The following is a 17155-nucleotide window of genomic DNA, read 5'->3' on the forward strand; positions in this document are numbered from 1 at the left end:
TAATTACTCTTCCCAGAATTGGAGACTGAAGCACTTTGCTTAAGGAGGTTAATGAGTCTACATCCTAAATCAGAATCCATATGTACCCTGATAATGCAATTTATGTATGGAAATTAAAATATGTGTTGGTTTCCATGCAGAGCACAATTAGGTTAGGATTACATCTCATCATGATTCAAATTCAATGTGCCCTGAATTTGTTCCAGTGATAGATTTAAATAGAGAAAACTGCCAGATGTCTATGGCTGAGAAAAATAAGGGGATATATAAGATTCTTTCTGCAGTTTGAAAGACTGGGTCCAGTAACTCTAGGACTTGCCCCCTTTATCATAGTAATAATAAATGATGATGATGATAATGATAGCAATAATGACAAGTACTGGGAGAGCTTACTGTGTGCTAAGTGCAGTTCCAGGTTTCAAATGTACCAAGGTTTATTTAATTTTGTAACACTCTTGTGATACAGGTATTCTATATATCCCCAATCTGATGTAAGAGGAACTGAGACCAAGGTCACAAGCTAGAAGATGATGGAATCAGGATTCCAACACAGGTTAGCCCATCCCAGATCCTGGCATCAAGGCACTGTGAGGTAGGTCAGTCTTGAGAATGTACTAAACACTGTAAGTTATTTAGAAGTGTCATTGTAGTTAGTTAATAAAATCATACAGGAAGCACTTTCAAAAAGCCTAAGGATGTCTTAAGGTAGAAGGCAACTTGCAGGGTTAAAACTGTCCCTTGATATGTTGAATTTGTGAAACACAGTTTCTAGATAGGAGGGTGATCACAGATTGAGAAAATAGTTCTGCCCATCATTACCATCATGCTCTTGAAAGTCAAAGAGATCCAAAATAAAGAGGAATTGGAGACCAAACATGAAGGTCTGTTACCAAATTCAGACCACCAGGTCCCTAATCACTGGCCTGATTGGGATCCCCCTTCACAGGCCTGGTGCTGGGATGGCCCAGGTTCTGAAGACATCAGAGACAGTGAGTTGCTCTACTCACTTGGGGTGAGGTGGGGCCTGGCAAGGAGTGGGCATTCTCAACACCAGAGGACTACGTAGTCAGTGTTCTTAAATTTTGCTGAGCCCACAGTTCCTTCCCTGGCTGTGCTGGTACCAGTTTGGAACTGCAGGCATTACTTAATCAAGACAAGGATAGGGTATAGAAACCCTCTTAGTTTTTTTGACCACAAGATTTTTTATTACATTCATAAAATAGATGCATTGGAGCTGTAACAAGCTAGCAGTGGTAGAATTAAGTAGATATTTTTAGTACCTTTTCAAGTGAAGCCTGAAGCCCCCAGTCCTCCATGCTGTGGAGATGGTGATGGCCCTATAAACTAACAGCTCAGCCCCATGTGCTTCAGACTGGACTTCTGGGTCGCGGTGACCTCACACTTGGACAACTGACATCAAAGCTAGCAAGAGGATGTGCCTATTTAGGACAGAAAACAGGTAGGTTTCCTAAAGTGGTCGAATCTGTGGTACTAATATCAACACGGAGCTTTGACATGAGCATGTGAAGTTTATGCAACCTTGGCCTGTCCACCTCACCTGAACAGAGAGCTCGTGCAGCTCACGGGAAGATAAACTGGGCAGCGGCTGCGGCCAACAGGGAGAGCACTTCTCTAAATGCACCACACCCCATGCAAGACATACCAGGACAATTACCAAGGTGCATTGTGGAAATACTGAGCAATGGGAGAAACACCAGAGCTGATAAGTGGTGACAAACTCTCCCTCTCTGGCCCAGTCTTACTCTTAACAAAGTTTATTCTTACTATCATTTACATAGTATGCCACTAGACCATTTTAAAGTGTATCTGTAATACTCATTCACATCCATTTCATCATGAAGGTGATGAATGATAAAGCAGATAACATCAGGATAAACTAAAATCATAAGTCTGTCATACCTTAACGTTGCTGAGCAATAACCCTTGAGTTGGCCATGACTCAGATAAACAGCATGGAATGAACACTGTGTGAACTGATAGTGATATTAACAGTCTTCACCAGTATGTAGAAAATGATTATTTAGGGTATAGGCTTCATAATGTCTCAACAATTATAGTTTATGTTTAAGATGCAGTGTTATAAAACTGCAAAATATTAGTGAAACCAAGTCCAGTGAATGTGACCTGAAGAAACATCACAGATTTTTGTATCTCAATATTCTTAGCAGCTCATTGAAAGTTGTGAATCATACCACTCTTTTCTTTCTGTTTTATGTGCACAGCCTCAAAGTTCAAGATCAATAGTTAACTGCTATTGGTCAACTATAGTATTCTCAGAAATTTGTGTCCTATTTTGGACATTATTTTCATCCTTGGGTCCTAATTTTTTCTGCACTTCCCTGTTTGTGGTCATTTCTTGAAACTTTTTAAAATCTTGATGTCTAGCATGAATTTTAAATCTTTACCCAAATATTCTTGGAATAAATTGTGGGGATATATTGGAGGTAAACAAAAAAGGCAAGACTCAAACAAATGAGAGTTTATAAAGTAAATGAATATATTTTCTTTCAAAGTATTTTCTCTCCTGCACTTCTAAACTATTGTGGTTTGCAAACTGCTTATTCAAAATACCTCAAAGCCACAATTATCTCTGAGATCCTGAATGCAGCTAAGGCTGAATTTTATGACATACACTCAAAACCTTTGTTCTCTCTAGCCCCGCACTGGCTAACTGTAACATCTTCATTTTGGGAAGCATTTGAGGGAAAATGCTCATGTAGTTCTTGGCTTAGCTATGCCTCAGTAGGATGTCTTGGCTACTTTCCAGTTCAATTCCCTGAAGTTTTGGCTCTGGGGCAGCTTTGCTGATTCATTGTAGGGGGTGTAAGCCCTGCTACTGCCTTCCCCACGGCCCCTTCAGTAGTGACCTGGTGAGGATTGCAGAGCTCCAGACACTGTTGGAACACGAGGGGAAATTACTCAAGGACTATTTCAAATGGATACTTGTTTTCATCCTTTCTCTCTGTAAGGCTGTCCAGAGGAATCAGAAAGATAAGGATTCTTCTGGGTACTGACTACATACTTCATGTATCAAGATTAAAGATTCTATTTTTAAGATAAGTGTGTATTTATTTGATGCTTTCAGAGTTTAGTATTATGAGATCATTAAATCAGTTTAAACAAGTAATACAATTAATATCAGCAACTTTAGGTTATATTTTATTATATTTTATTAAATATTAGTGCCCCCTTTGATGGCATTATTATAAACTATGACAGGCCCTTTCCATAAAACAGAAGACTACTCATTGATTATTCTCTAGGAGTGGTCAGTTTTGTCTTGGAGTTACTATTGACAAGCTATCATTGTAGACTATATAACTTAGAAGATGTGAATCAATAGATAATCCTGGCTCCATAAAGGGAGGAATTATCTCCTAAGACATTGAGGAGGTGAGGAAACATTTCCAAGTATGTTTTTGAGTTAGACAGAATGTGAGGGGGGAACATCCCCATCTTTAAACCTACATCTCAGGCCCCTGTCATGTCCACAGCCCATACTTCAGACTGCCCTGTAATCACAAAGCCTAAGTGGCAAGGTTTGGGAGGAAATGTGATATTAGGGACAGAAAGGCAAGCAAACATGATTTTCTATAAAATTATTTACTGGCCCAGGCCAGACTGCCACAGAACCACTCCTGGCTAGAAAAACTGAACAGGATTCGATCATGCAGGCTAATTCAAGCCAAGTATTGTTAAGTGCTTTCTGAATAGTTGTTTGGAGAGCTAACAAGACAGACCACTGCCAGGAAAAGCCTTTAGAGCATAGGAATAAAAAAACCCACCACTTTCTCCAAAGCCACAAGACCTCAGGGTTCCTGTGTTTGAATTTCAAAGGCTGACAAGCCCTTCCTAGTCCGAATCAAACAAGAGGCCTCTCCCCTGTGGCAGGTCTTCCCACTACCATGAGCAAGGGAGTCTCAGGGGCAACACAGACCTGGAAATCGCCTGCAGTTTGTGGAGTGGAGGTGAAAGGAGACTCACAGTCTCTGAGGATGGCCTGGTGGGGGGCTGGAAGGTGACCTGGAGGGTCTCGATACCCTATGGTGGCATCCATCCCAAAGAAGATGTCCTTCAGTGCTGTATATGCTGATCTTAATTTTAGGTCCATTTTAAGGAGTTGGGAGGGTTAGACACATCACTGGGAGTCAGTACTATTCAATCCCTGAGAAATATTCCAGAACAGTACCCTCATGGGTGCAAAGGAGCTCTCATGAGGAAAGGTGAGACAGGCACTTGGCGCAGACATTGAATGATAGTTGTGTGAGGGGAGGGGGCAAAGGAAGTCTGGGAAGGCAGCCTGGAAGGGTTTGAGGGATGATTAGAAGGTTATTTCTGGTGAAATACAGATGTTGGTAGCTAAATTAAAGATTTAGCTCAGCTAAAATAAGGCAGAATCATAGAATTTAGATCACCTGCATTCTTAATCTAAAGCTTTCACCCCAAAAGAGGGAAGTGGAAGAAGTTACCTGGTGATGGTGAGGCATTTGGACTGACTCATAAAGGAGATGTGTCAGCCAGTATGTGGGACCAGCTGCTGGTTGGCCCTGGAAAAAGATGTTCATATATGGGACAATTCCATGTGAACTGAATTTAAAAATGGTTAGGCATGTACTGTGGTGGTGAGGAGGGGGACAGGTGATGGGTGGAGGGCATGAGGAAGGGCAGCCAGGCCTTTGCACATCCAAGTGGCTTTGAGAGAACTTCAGGTGAGAGCCTGCTGCCCAGGGAACAAGGAGGAAGCTTCAGGAGAGTCCTCAGAAGAATCCTCAAGTGAAAGCAGAGAGAGAAGTCATGACAGCCCAGTAAGTATGAATCTCTGGAGTCATCCCTCCTGGGGACAAAAGCTGGTAGTCTGACTGCCAGTATGCCAGAGTGTTTGAAGCATGGGAAAACTCTTTGTTGTTTTCTGCCTTCTAAAAAGTAGCACTACTGTTGCTTAACCAGCAAATCTATACTGGGAGATACTCTAATTTCTCCAAGGGTGATTTCTTGGTGGTGAAGAAAAGGGCTAGGAGACACAGATTGAAGGCTTTCAGTCCAAATGGCACTATATGTTCATGCTTCAACCAAAACGAGATTACAGCGAATTCCATTCAGTGGAAATCAAATTAGTGTGCCAGACACTAAGTGGGAATGAAGTGCGAGAAGCCAGGCTAGGGAGCTGGATACAGAGCGAGGAGAGAGGGGAAACCCAAGGGGCCCTGCGGAAAAGGTAGGAAGGACCCAGCACTGCTGCCCCAAGCCAAGTGATCCGGGAGCCTCCGGGAGCCTGACCTGAGAACACAGCTATTAGGAATTTGCCAAATTAACACTTGTTAGGCAATGCACAGGGTGCCAGGTGGTGAGTGACTCCTCAACAACAGACCACAAGGGAAACTGAAGTGGCGTTTACTACTCACAGTCCTGGAGGAAGTACCCAAGATGCATCCAGGGGCCACACAGGGAGGCTGAGACAGAGCGCAGGCAGAGAGAGACAGAAGCTGGTGCACACACCTTCATTAGGGTCTGTGGTACAGTGCTTTGGGTTCCCAACTAAAGCCATGATGGCCAATTCAAACCAAAAGAGCAAAGTTTTTGACAACCCCAGAGGGATCTTATCCTAGGTGCCCATGAGAGGAAAGCACTGAGAGACTGAGGAGATTGCTGGTCGCAAGGGCTTTGGGGAAAGTCCCATCAGGAACTTACATTTACTGTGACTTTGTGTGTGGGCTGCTGTGTAGGGCATGTACTTGGATGGGGGATGGTCCTGGTTTAAGGTCCCCTCAGGCCTCTTGACTAAACAAAATGCATCTCCATGGCACTAAACTGTTGACATCACCATGCATGAGACTAATGCTTACCTGGAGCAGAAAGGATGGATGCTCCCTCCAGAGCCCTGACTCTAGGGGCTGAACCAAGTGCAATGACTGCATCCTACACCCCCAAAGCTTGAGGTCATACAGAAGTGCTTAAGATGAGCTCTTGCAAAAGGATGTCTGTGTTCAATTCCCAACTCTAGCACTTACCATTTTGTGACCATTGGCAGATAATTTAAACTTTCCATGTCTCACTTTGTTCATCTATAAAGTAGGAATAGAATTGGTGCCTATGTCAGGGATTTAAATGTAAGGATGGAATGGGTTCACACCAATCGATGACCTAGAAAAATGCCCGGTCCATTGCAAGTACTCAGTAAATGATAATTATTGCTATTATTGCTGTGGGACAAGACACCCAAATAATCATTTTAAGAACTGATTGTGAGCTAAGAAGAGTCATGTAGGAGGCTACTAGATAGGTATGCATAAACTCACAGAGGAAGTAAACATAATAAAAAAATTCCACTCAGCATGAGTCTAAAATTACCAATCCCAAAAAAGACAGAAAGATACAAACTATTGCTAAGCATGGCCATTAACAAAATCAATACCAGGTACATGAAAATATTGCAGATAAAACAATTCAGTGGAATACTCTGAGAAGGACTTAAAATAAGCATATTTAAAATATCAAAGAGACTAAAGAATTATGTCTATCAAAACAAGGAATTATGATCCAAAAATAGGTAGAAATGAAACAACCAGAAAGGTCTTTGTAAGGAAGAACTAGAAATATTTGAAATGAAAAACATATATAGTCACAGGAATTTACAAAATAAGACAAAACTCTGGATTGATCATTGTTAAGAAAACCAGTTGGAGTATCGCCAACATAGACATGAGACATTCACACAGGATGCAACATAGAAATGCATACACAAAATGCATTAAAGGGCAGTTAAGAAATATATGAGACAGATCCAAACACTGCAGTTTGGGTCTAGGCAGAGTACCTGAAGAAGAAAATGGAGAAGATGAGAGAGACCCAATATTTGATTGGATCACAGCAGAGATTTTCCTAGAAATAAAGATATCTTCAACCAAAAACATCCCAAAAATCCCCTTTGATTTCCAGGCAAGATAAAAAATATTAGTCCAAATTTAGGAACACTGCCCAGAGGTATAATAATTACTGTTAGAAAACTAAATGAAAAATAAATCTCTAAGCAATATGAGATGGAGAGAATCAGTGCTTGATGATACCTTAAATAAGGGGTTAATCCCTCTGAATTCCTTATGTTCTGTAGAAGGATAGACTACTGCACATACCTCCAACTTGTTTAGAAAACATATAGTTCATGTTCATATAAAGTTCTAATGTATCTGTATAACTCATGGCAATGTATTCTACAACCTGCAGCATTGTATGGTTAAGACATAGGCATATTACTAACTTTCTGACTCTGAATAATAGCTCTTTCATCCATTAAATTGGATGAAGGTGGAAAGGCAAGTTCCTGGATCTTTCCATGCCTCAGAAAAAAGTCTTTCTGTCCATTCTAATATTGAATCTTTTTACTTCTTTAAGAAAGACACTTAACTTCAACTTTGTAAGCACATAAACATTTATCCTCTCCTTTGTATTGTTACTTGAATGGCATGGGTTCTAGCCAGATTAGCTCTCCTGCATGCTCTATTTGCTGACTCAGGTGGATAGTTTCCACCATATGTTGTGTTTCTACCATAGATTAGTAGTGTCAGTGTGGGCGTGGTTGTGAGTTTTAGAATTCTTCCCACCAGAGTGATTTTTCCCCTCATTGTCTTCTGCAAGGATCCCAGAGCTATCATTGACATGGACCAGGTTTTCTGTTTACTTCTTATACTGGAGTGTCTCATACACTGCAGTGAAAATTTGCATTTCAACCAACGTTAAGCTCCAGGTTTAGATTCTTCATGGGAGGATTTTCCCCACATATGACATTGTCTTTCCAGCAAAGACAAGCTTCTTTATTGTCTTTCTTGGCCAGTGGTTGAAGAAATTTAAGCCCTCTTTCACTGGAGTTGATCTTAATGCAAGATTTTTTTCCAAGTATCCACCCTTTTGAAGCCGCAGACCTTATCTCCTACCCAAATGGGCTTGTGGTTGGGCACTACAATCCAATTCCAGGGCAGCTACAGGGTCAGGTAGCACTGCCCGCCACCACCCCAGTTGTAACTGTGTCCGGCTGTAAGCTCACTGCTCCAGCCCTCTGCTCCTTCCCTGTTTCTGGCCTTGGGGATTGCCTCTTCAGTCTTCTGGACAACAGCATACAATTTTTTAAGTACTTGGTAATGTTTGTAAGACAGGCTTTCCTGCCTGTTGCCAGAATCATAACGCTGTCGTTTAACTTTTATCAATCAAGATTATGTTATAAATACATTAATGTTAATGTGATTTTTAAACTTTTTATGTGAGAGTATTAGTGCTGTTATCCCATACACTTTTATCTTTTTTTTCCTTTTTCTTTATTAAGGTATCATTGATATCCTCTCTTATGAAGGTTTCACAAGAGAAATAATAGGGTTATTACATTCACTCTTATTATCTAGTACCCCCCCCCCATATCCCATTGAAGTCACTGTCCATCAGTGTAGTAAGATGCCACAGAGTCACTACTTGTCTTCTCTAAGTTACACTGCCTTCCCTGTGACCCCATACACTTTTCTTTAAAAGCACTTAGTGGAGTTTATACTGCTGCATTTCATAAGGGCTTCCTGCAAACCGAAAAGTTTTGTCAAAAAAACATCCATGTCATTAATTCCTCTGTCACTTATTCCATCCAAGCTTTCGAATTGCTTTCAAAATCAAAACCAAGAAGACATGCTTTGCTAAATAACTTTGGTTGTCTCGATGTGGAGTTTGAACAGTTAAAATTTCGAAGGAACAAGGTTTTGATCTGTTTATTTGTGTTTTCATTTGGAAACAATGTTACAATGTATAGTCACGTGGAAGAAAAGAAAGAGACCAAGGAAAGAAGAAATATATAATTATAACATTATTCACAAGGATATATTCAGTTTTTAAAATGTATTGGTTTTCCAGAGATGAATACAGATCAAAATATATGATTAATGTCTATATATGTTATAGATGAAAAACTGAAATTGTCTACCACTGTAATTCATACAAATCACTCAGCATGCTAATGATATGGTCCAATGTGTCTAATAATTTAGTTGGGTGACTTCATATTTGATATATGACATTTATGCTACATTTTCTCAATCATATGCATAGTTTTAAGAATCATTCTTAATCTAGTTCAAATATTCTCCACTCATAAAGCAAATATCCTAAATGTAATTGAAAAAACCATCCTGAAAAATCACATCCTTTGAAAACTGGGCATCTATTGCTTAAACCACGTTTGCATACTAGGCATTCCATTTTTCAAATGAGTCTTTCAAATATATTGGATGAAGAATATGTAGTAGGTTGAATTAGCACTTTTGGATCATTATTCCTTGTTTTGATAAACATAATTCCTTAGTCCTGGTTCTTCACCCCACCGTATTCTCATCCTTTGCCACCTAACCTTGCAATTCTTCCTACTAGGGGAGGAATATTCTTATCACTCCATGGAACTAGCTTTGGCCAAAGAGATTTTGGCAGAAGTAATGCAAGGAAACCTGAAACGTGCCTAAGATGTTTTGCTGGTGCCATGAGAATACCGTGCTCCTCTAGCCCAGGTCCTGTGGTCTGTGGAGAACAGACACATGGGTGCCAGATGGGACAGTTCACCTGCACACGTGTGGGCCTGAATAGATAAATATCAGTTAAGCCTTAAAGATTTTGGCTTGGTTCATTAGTCAGCATTTTTGTGTCAAGTTAAAATATGCCTAATAATTTTGATAGTCAATTGAATTTATATACATAACATATTTTCATTGATTTTTTTAAAACCAAGTTGACTTTTTATGTTTTTATTATTCAGTTAATATGGAACAAGGCATTGAAGATAATATACCCTGAAATTAGGCAGACTGGACATTATCTATATTAAGAGACACTGTAAATCTTAAAATAGCTGAGAAGAAATGTATTCTAGTAATAGTAGGCTAAATAATTCAGATCAATTCCTCACTAAAGACAGTGGAAAATGTTACAGGAATTTTACAGGCAAAAACTTGTTAAATGCTTCTTAAAGCTTCTCAGAAACTAACAAGCTACGGAAACTTTATCAGGCCAAAATCTGCAGGAAGGAGAGATCCCTGAGATTTAAGATCAACAACATACAAAATTGCTTTTGCCTTAAAGGCATTTGCTAATCCAAAAAAAACAGATAAAATTTTTCAAAAAATAAGTATCCACATGGATGAAAAAGAATACCCACAACTAACACCATATGCATAAAAGTACTTGCATATAGATTAAAGATTAAGTGTGACAGTCAAAAATTTAAACTTAATATTGGAGAATATAACCCAGAAAATGATAAGGGACTTGAAAAACCACTTAACAATAGAGGGAAATCAGATGGTAAATAAAGATATGAAAAAGTCCTCCACCTTATTAGTAACCAAGGTGTTAAAGCCACCCTAAGGTACAACTACACAGACACCACACTGTTTAAAGTTTAAAAGCCTTACATACCCTGCTTCATGAGTGATGATATAGAATAAAGGAGCTTTTTCATATAGTTACTATACTACATTGAAAACAAATTTTTCATTATCTACTAAGCTGCATATACACAAAACCTACGGCCCATCAGTGTTAATTGTGAGTGAACAACACGGAGTGAAAGTAACAAGACAGAAAAGAATCATGTCAGAAAGAAACTAATGCTACATTAATTAGGTATTGCTGCATGAAATTTACCCTTGAAGGTAGAAGATTTAGGATGTTCCATGCGATTACAGTCCAGCTTCAGACCAGAGTTGCAGTCATTTCCAGGTCTCTTTCCAAGCCCATTCATGTGTTTATTAAGGGACCTGGTTCCTCAGTGGTCACTGGCCAGAGGTCTCAGTTCCCTGCCACCTCTGTCTCCCCTTAGGTTTACTTACAACACAGTAGCAGGTTTCCTCCAGAGCAAGACATCTGAGAGGAAGACAGAGAGAAAGATAGTCAGGCAGAGAGACAGAGCCAGAGAGAGCATGTGAGCTGGTGAGCATCCAAGACGGAGCTGCAGACTTTTAAAATCACATCTTTGAAGTGGCACTCCATCACTCCTGCCTTCTGCTGTTAGCTACACAGACCAACCCTAATAGACAAGAGGGGGGTGATGGGGTACACAAGAGTGTGAAGTCTCAGAGTCAGGGAGCACTGGAGACCTGGCGAATGAGCCCTGACAAGACAAGTACGGATCTTCTTCAAATACATTATTTGTAAAAGGCTCAGATGAGAAAGAATCCAAACATTCATCAATGTGAGGGAAGACGAATCATTGCTAGTATGTTCACAAATTGGAATGTAGCATCAGCAGTGAGAGTAAATGAACTATAGTAACAGTACAAAGATATTTCTTATAGACACAACACGGAGTGAAAGTAACAAGACAGAAAAGAATCATTATAATTTGATTGTAATTATATAGGTCCCTAAACAGGCAAAACTTCATACATTGAAGGGGAAAATTTGAAGAAGAAGAAGTTGATTGCAACTAAAGTCATGATAGAGGTTATAACTAGTGGAGGGAAGAAAAATGTGTTGTGAAAAGGATTCAGGAGGGTTTGTGAAGCACTGGTAATGTCTATTTCTGAACCTAGGTACTGGGTATAAAAGTGCTTCCTATGTAAGTATTCATTATGTTCTATATTCACATTTTTGCACTTTTATCTATGTGTTGTATTACAGTCATGTTGAAATGTCTTAACATTACATAAAGTCTTGTCAGCTTCTTAAGTGAAAACCCATTCCCGGGCATTGCCATATTCTTAGGTTTGATTTAATGACTTTTTAGAAGCAAAAGCCTTAAATATTAGAAAGTAAATTTGAAGATTCCTAGGTAAATATAAATGTCTCATTGTCAGACAATGAAAGTGCCCATTAACTCCAATGTTCCTTATATTTAAGGGCACCACCAAATATTCCTTAAACATCACACAAAGGTCTAAGAATTTTCATGCACAGTGTTGATATTCAGAAGACATTTTAGAACAGAAAAGAAAAGAGAAGAAGAAAAAAGAGGAGAGAACAGAAGATGAAAGGGAAGGATCCAAGATAATGCAAGGAAAAAGAAAGTAAGATAATATAGGCTTTATTTACATGGACAGATTTAGGAATCACCTTGCTAGTTTAATCAACGTTGGTTACACAAAATATAACTGAGATTTTCCACAAATGTGAACATTATGTCTTTACACTGGTTGATAATTAGCTGGAATTAATTATTAGTTGGAAATTAGGCTATCAATTTCTGTTTTCTCTATTAAGGAACAACATGAGACAATGTGGGAAAGAGCTTGGTAACTTGTGAATTTCTATTCAAACAGTAGTTATTACAATGATCTTATATCTTTAGTAATGTATTTTGAATTAATAAATTCTAAGTCATTTTAAAACACTTCTGTGAAAATTTCCAAAAAACTAAGCTTACTTAGGCATTTCAACATTTCCAGTAGGTTGTTTAGCCTTACTCTCTCTGCTATTCTAGATGCTGTTCCTGTATGGGCATTCCAAATTGCAGAAATAAATAACAGCACCAACTAATACTCTCTGGGTTCAAAGGTGACTGTTGGATTTCATCAGACCCAGTAAAGTCTAGGTCAGGGATTGTCCAGAGCCACCCTCCTATCTTGCTGTCCTTAACTGGCTCTTCAAATACGCTGATCATTTTGCAGCTTCAAAATCTGAGCAATGACATAGCACCAGCCCTGGGCTACTGAACCTCCTGGTAAAAGCAATGTTTTCCTCTAAAATCTTCGGATGGTTCTTTTTCATATCATTTCAATGGTGTTTGGAGCAGTGACATGTATACAGACCTAAATGTTTATTTACATGTGGCAGTTGTGATTTTGAAAGTTTCCAAAATGCTATGAATGGCATGCTGTATTTTCATTACAGATCTCCCTTATTGAGAGATCCCTTGCTTTGCCCCGTTTCCTTCCCAGACCAGCCCTATAAGGAGCACACCTCTTTACAGTCCTTATCATTTGTATAGATACACAAAACTATTGAATAGCATTTTAAACATAGCCAACTAATAAGTATGCACCACAAAATGCAATCACACAGTATAAATTTTAAAAGAAATGCTTTTTAATATATATATAAATTTAAGTTATAATGCTAGGAATGTGATAGCTAAAACAAAATGATGTTTCACTGATTCTTAGTGTCTATTTCTGATGCTTTCCCAAAAAATTTTTTGAAAAAAATAATATTCTATAGCACCAATGTTATTTTGGCAATTTATATGCTGTCATACCTATCTTTTGAAATTAGTTTTAAAATCAGTTTCTTCTTTTTGCCTTTAATTCTAATCTAAGTATAATGAAAAATGCAGCAGAAAATATACTGCTCTTTACACCCTCCTGACTCCTAAGTTTCTTGCTTTCTGAAAAGTATCGGTATAACTTCATTGGCCCTCTCCTGGCCTGTCTCCTGGAGCTCTACTACACACTTCCATGCATTCATTCCTTGCTCTTCCAAGTAGCTACTCCAGATCCCAATGTCCTCACCAAACTGACAAATGAGAAGACATACACATATATTTTAAAAGATTTTTATATCATCATAAATTTATTCCATGTTGTGTGGTTTTTTCACTTGTAATTTTTACCTCTTGTTTACAAAAGATTGCATATGAGACAATGAGGTGGCTATTGTCCAGCCTAATACTGACAGATAACAGTGGAGAAATCTTGACAATATATCCTTTTTTTAGGCTGTTAATTTTTCACTTCAGAGCATTATAGGAATAACACTTGTAGCATAATTGAAATTTCCCTTTTTTTACACAGATCTCATAGCAGGTGGGCTCAACAAAGGGCCATGTTGTCTATGAAAAAAATGGATTTACATGAAAATGATATAGTCATTAAAATGCAGATGAACAGTGTTATTCAACAAACTAGATTTAAATATAATAAAAATCACCTTTAATGTTTCTGGAAAGTATGACCTACAGTGATCCTTCACATAATTATAGCATTGTTTTTATCAAAGTCACTGTCAATTCTAATGTGTTTTGGAAGTTAAAACTAGATCCGAGTGAATTAGAAAGCTGATAAAAAAACTTGAAATTATGGCATGCATCAAATCTGCAAGTTCTCTAGAAGAGTGAGATGCCACTATGCTACATTTCCTCATCCTTATTTTGCTCAGCTATCTAAGAGTATAGAAGGATTAAAAGTGGATCTAAAGGTAGGCAAAATGTATATAAATAATGGGAAAAAAAAGAAGATCTATCCATCAGTTGAGCTAAATGGAGCAGACATCAGGACCAGCAACACACCTTTGAGAGTAAGCCTTAAGTTTTTGCCATTTCCCACAACCAAAAGCAAGAACAACTTGTGGCTGTAACAACTATGTCCAGACAGACTGCTCTGGGAAGATCATAGCTGCCTGCTAGGTGGGCAGGAGGCAGTGGCTGGAGCAAGCTGATTCAAGGCAGAGGGCCCAAATACACCACATAACGTGGCTGTAAGGTGGGCTCTGGTAGCTCCAGAGCACATGGACCCTGCTGCCACTTCACAGAATAGCCTCTTAGATGATCTCCTAAATCAAACATTCAATTTTTCTTAGTTAGAGGCTCTGCAATTTAATTTTTGAATCTTTAGAGGCAGTTCAGGCCAGCAGGACATGGCAGTGAGGAGCTCACACACACGGCAAGAAAAGGTGTCTAAGAGGAGCAAAACCAGGACAGGTTAAGGGACACAGGGCCACTGTAGTCAGTTAGGCTCTTTCTGGTGGGGGGAAAGCCCAGTGCAGGCTGACCTGCACCCTGGGGAAACAGACGGTGGGGCTCCAGCCTAAGTCTGGCAGGACGTGCCGTGCCGTGATTGGGCCATCTGTGTCTGCTAACTGGCTTCATGGCAGTCAGGGGAGACAGGGACTCTCTCCTTACTTATATGACAGGAGTGGCTTCTTGTGAAAGTCATTCCTGGGTTGTAGAAGATATTTGCACATTTCAAAAGGACAGAGAAAAATTTACAGTTCCAAGATTTGTAAGTAAATGCTCTGAGAAAAGGGAAGTTTTGGGCCTATGACTGGTTTTTGGCTGAAACAAAGAGTAAATTATTTGGCAGCCTTGAATTTTCCCAGGCAGGAACTTAAAGGACTCAGGACCATGCCTGGCACAAAGCCTTAAGGCGGCTGGAAGCCATGCTGGGCTTGGTCACTTGCCTGGGGCCGGAGGCTGGACCTCATTGGAGCTGAGAGTGTTTACAGTTCTCAAGGAAAAGGCTGAGGTCTGACCCACATGATTTGTAAAAGCACAGGAATCATTTAGATTTAGACAGAGAAAAGGAGAATGGACCAGAGGTGCCGGCCTCTTGTATCCTGCACAACACCAAAAGCACAGCACCGAAACCAAGGGTTGATGTGCGTAAGGTCGCAAGGTGCCCTGCTGCCCGGAAGCCAGATACAGAGGCAGCACGGGAGTTTCTGCTCTGCAGCTCCGTGGGGCCGTTAGCCTTTCTGTCCTCGGGGTGCGCTCAAGGAGCGCTGCGTGGTGGAGCTGCTCCATGGGGACCTTGCCCTCGGGTTGCCCCACGGGGACTACCCAGATACAGTATCATGGGCCCTATCAGCATCCACGTGGATCCCACAGGTGGATGGGCTGCCCTACTTGGTCTCAAGCACCGGTAGTGTTTTCTGTTTACCTCTCCCTGGACTTGGATGTTTGGGGAATGGATGTTTCATACTTATCTCTGTACCAGCTGTCACTATGATGTTTACAATTTACCTTCACTGGTGTTCATTGTAACATGATCCTTATTCTGCCTTAGGTATTGCCTTTGGACTGGACTTCTTGCTCAGAGTTTGACCAACTCTGCAAAACCCATACGCGCTGGAAAGGTAAGTGAAGGGTCCAGGTCTTTCAGGGACTGGGATCTTCAGATGCACCTTTTTGCAGCTTCCAGTTTGGGACTGTGTTTTCCCTTTGATCACTGAAAACTGTCAACATATGAACTGTTATTAACTTTTCAACCCATTCCATGGAACTCCTGGATGACAGGAAGCCACTTTTGACACTGTAGGACTTTTTAAATACATACTTTTCATTATGTTTAGCATGCTTACTCAAAATCTATCTTTAAGGTTTTCGGTCATTATTTCTTCAAAAGCTATTTCTTACCACTTCTCTCCTTTTGGCACACCCCTTATGTGTATGTTGGTATACTTGACAGGTGTCTCACTGCTCTGTGAGACTCTGCTTATTTTTACTTCATTTTTTTCTGTCTCTCAGACTGGCACATCAAATCTGTATCCTACATGCTCAAATATTTTGTTGAACAGCCCAGTGAATTTTTCATTTCAGCTACTATGATTTTATATTTGGCTCATTGTTATAATCTATCTTTATTGATGTTTTCCATTTGATGAAACATTTTGTAGTATTTTCCTTTCTTTCCTTTTGTTCTTTAAACAATTTTCAAATATCTGATTTAAAGCCTCTGTTTAGTAATTCTACATATGGACATCCTTGGGGACAGTTTATATTTATTTCCTATATATTGGCAATGCTTAACAATGCATGTCTCATTTTTGGGGGATAAAAACAGTGTATTTTTAATAATATAATGTGGGAATTCCATGTGGTCTAATAATATATATATTATATACTATGTCTCCAGGTCCTGGCAGAAAGCTTCAGAAAGCATTGGAGTTTCCTGAGTGATGAGTGCCTCTGTTATGCTAACTAGGTGACTCAGGATAAGTCCCTTCAAGGTTGAGGTTGGTCATCAGAAATACCAACCATATGATTACAGGATTGGAATTGGACTAGCCCAATCTCCTCATCACAGAAAGAGGCTGGATGCTGATTTAAACCATGCAGCCAGTGACTAATCAACCATGCCCACATAATGAACGCCCAATAAAAACTCCGATCAGCATTGGTCTCTGTAGTTTCTTAGTTGGCGAAAACACTTACGTGCAGGGATGACACACTGTAACTCATGAAGAGGAGGCATGGTGGGTCTGCATCTGGGACCCTTCAAGACTTTGATTTATGTGTCTCTTTTATTTGGCTGTTCTTGTGTTGTATTCGTTATAATAAAACTTTAGTCATAAGTAGACACTTTCCATGAAGTAAAGAGTAATTCTAGTGAATATCAAACTTGAGAATATCATTAGAACTCCCTAGTTTATAGCCATTTGGTCAGAAGTGTGTGTGATTGTGGGG

Source organism: Manis javanica, chromosome 2 (assembly GCF_040802235.1).
Source record: "Manis javanica isolate MJ-LG chromosome 2, MJ_LKY, whole genome shotgun sequence".
Lineage (NCBI taxonomy): Eukaryota > Metazoa > Chordata > Mammalia > Pholidota > Manidae > Manis > Manis javanica.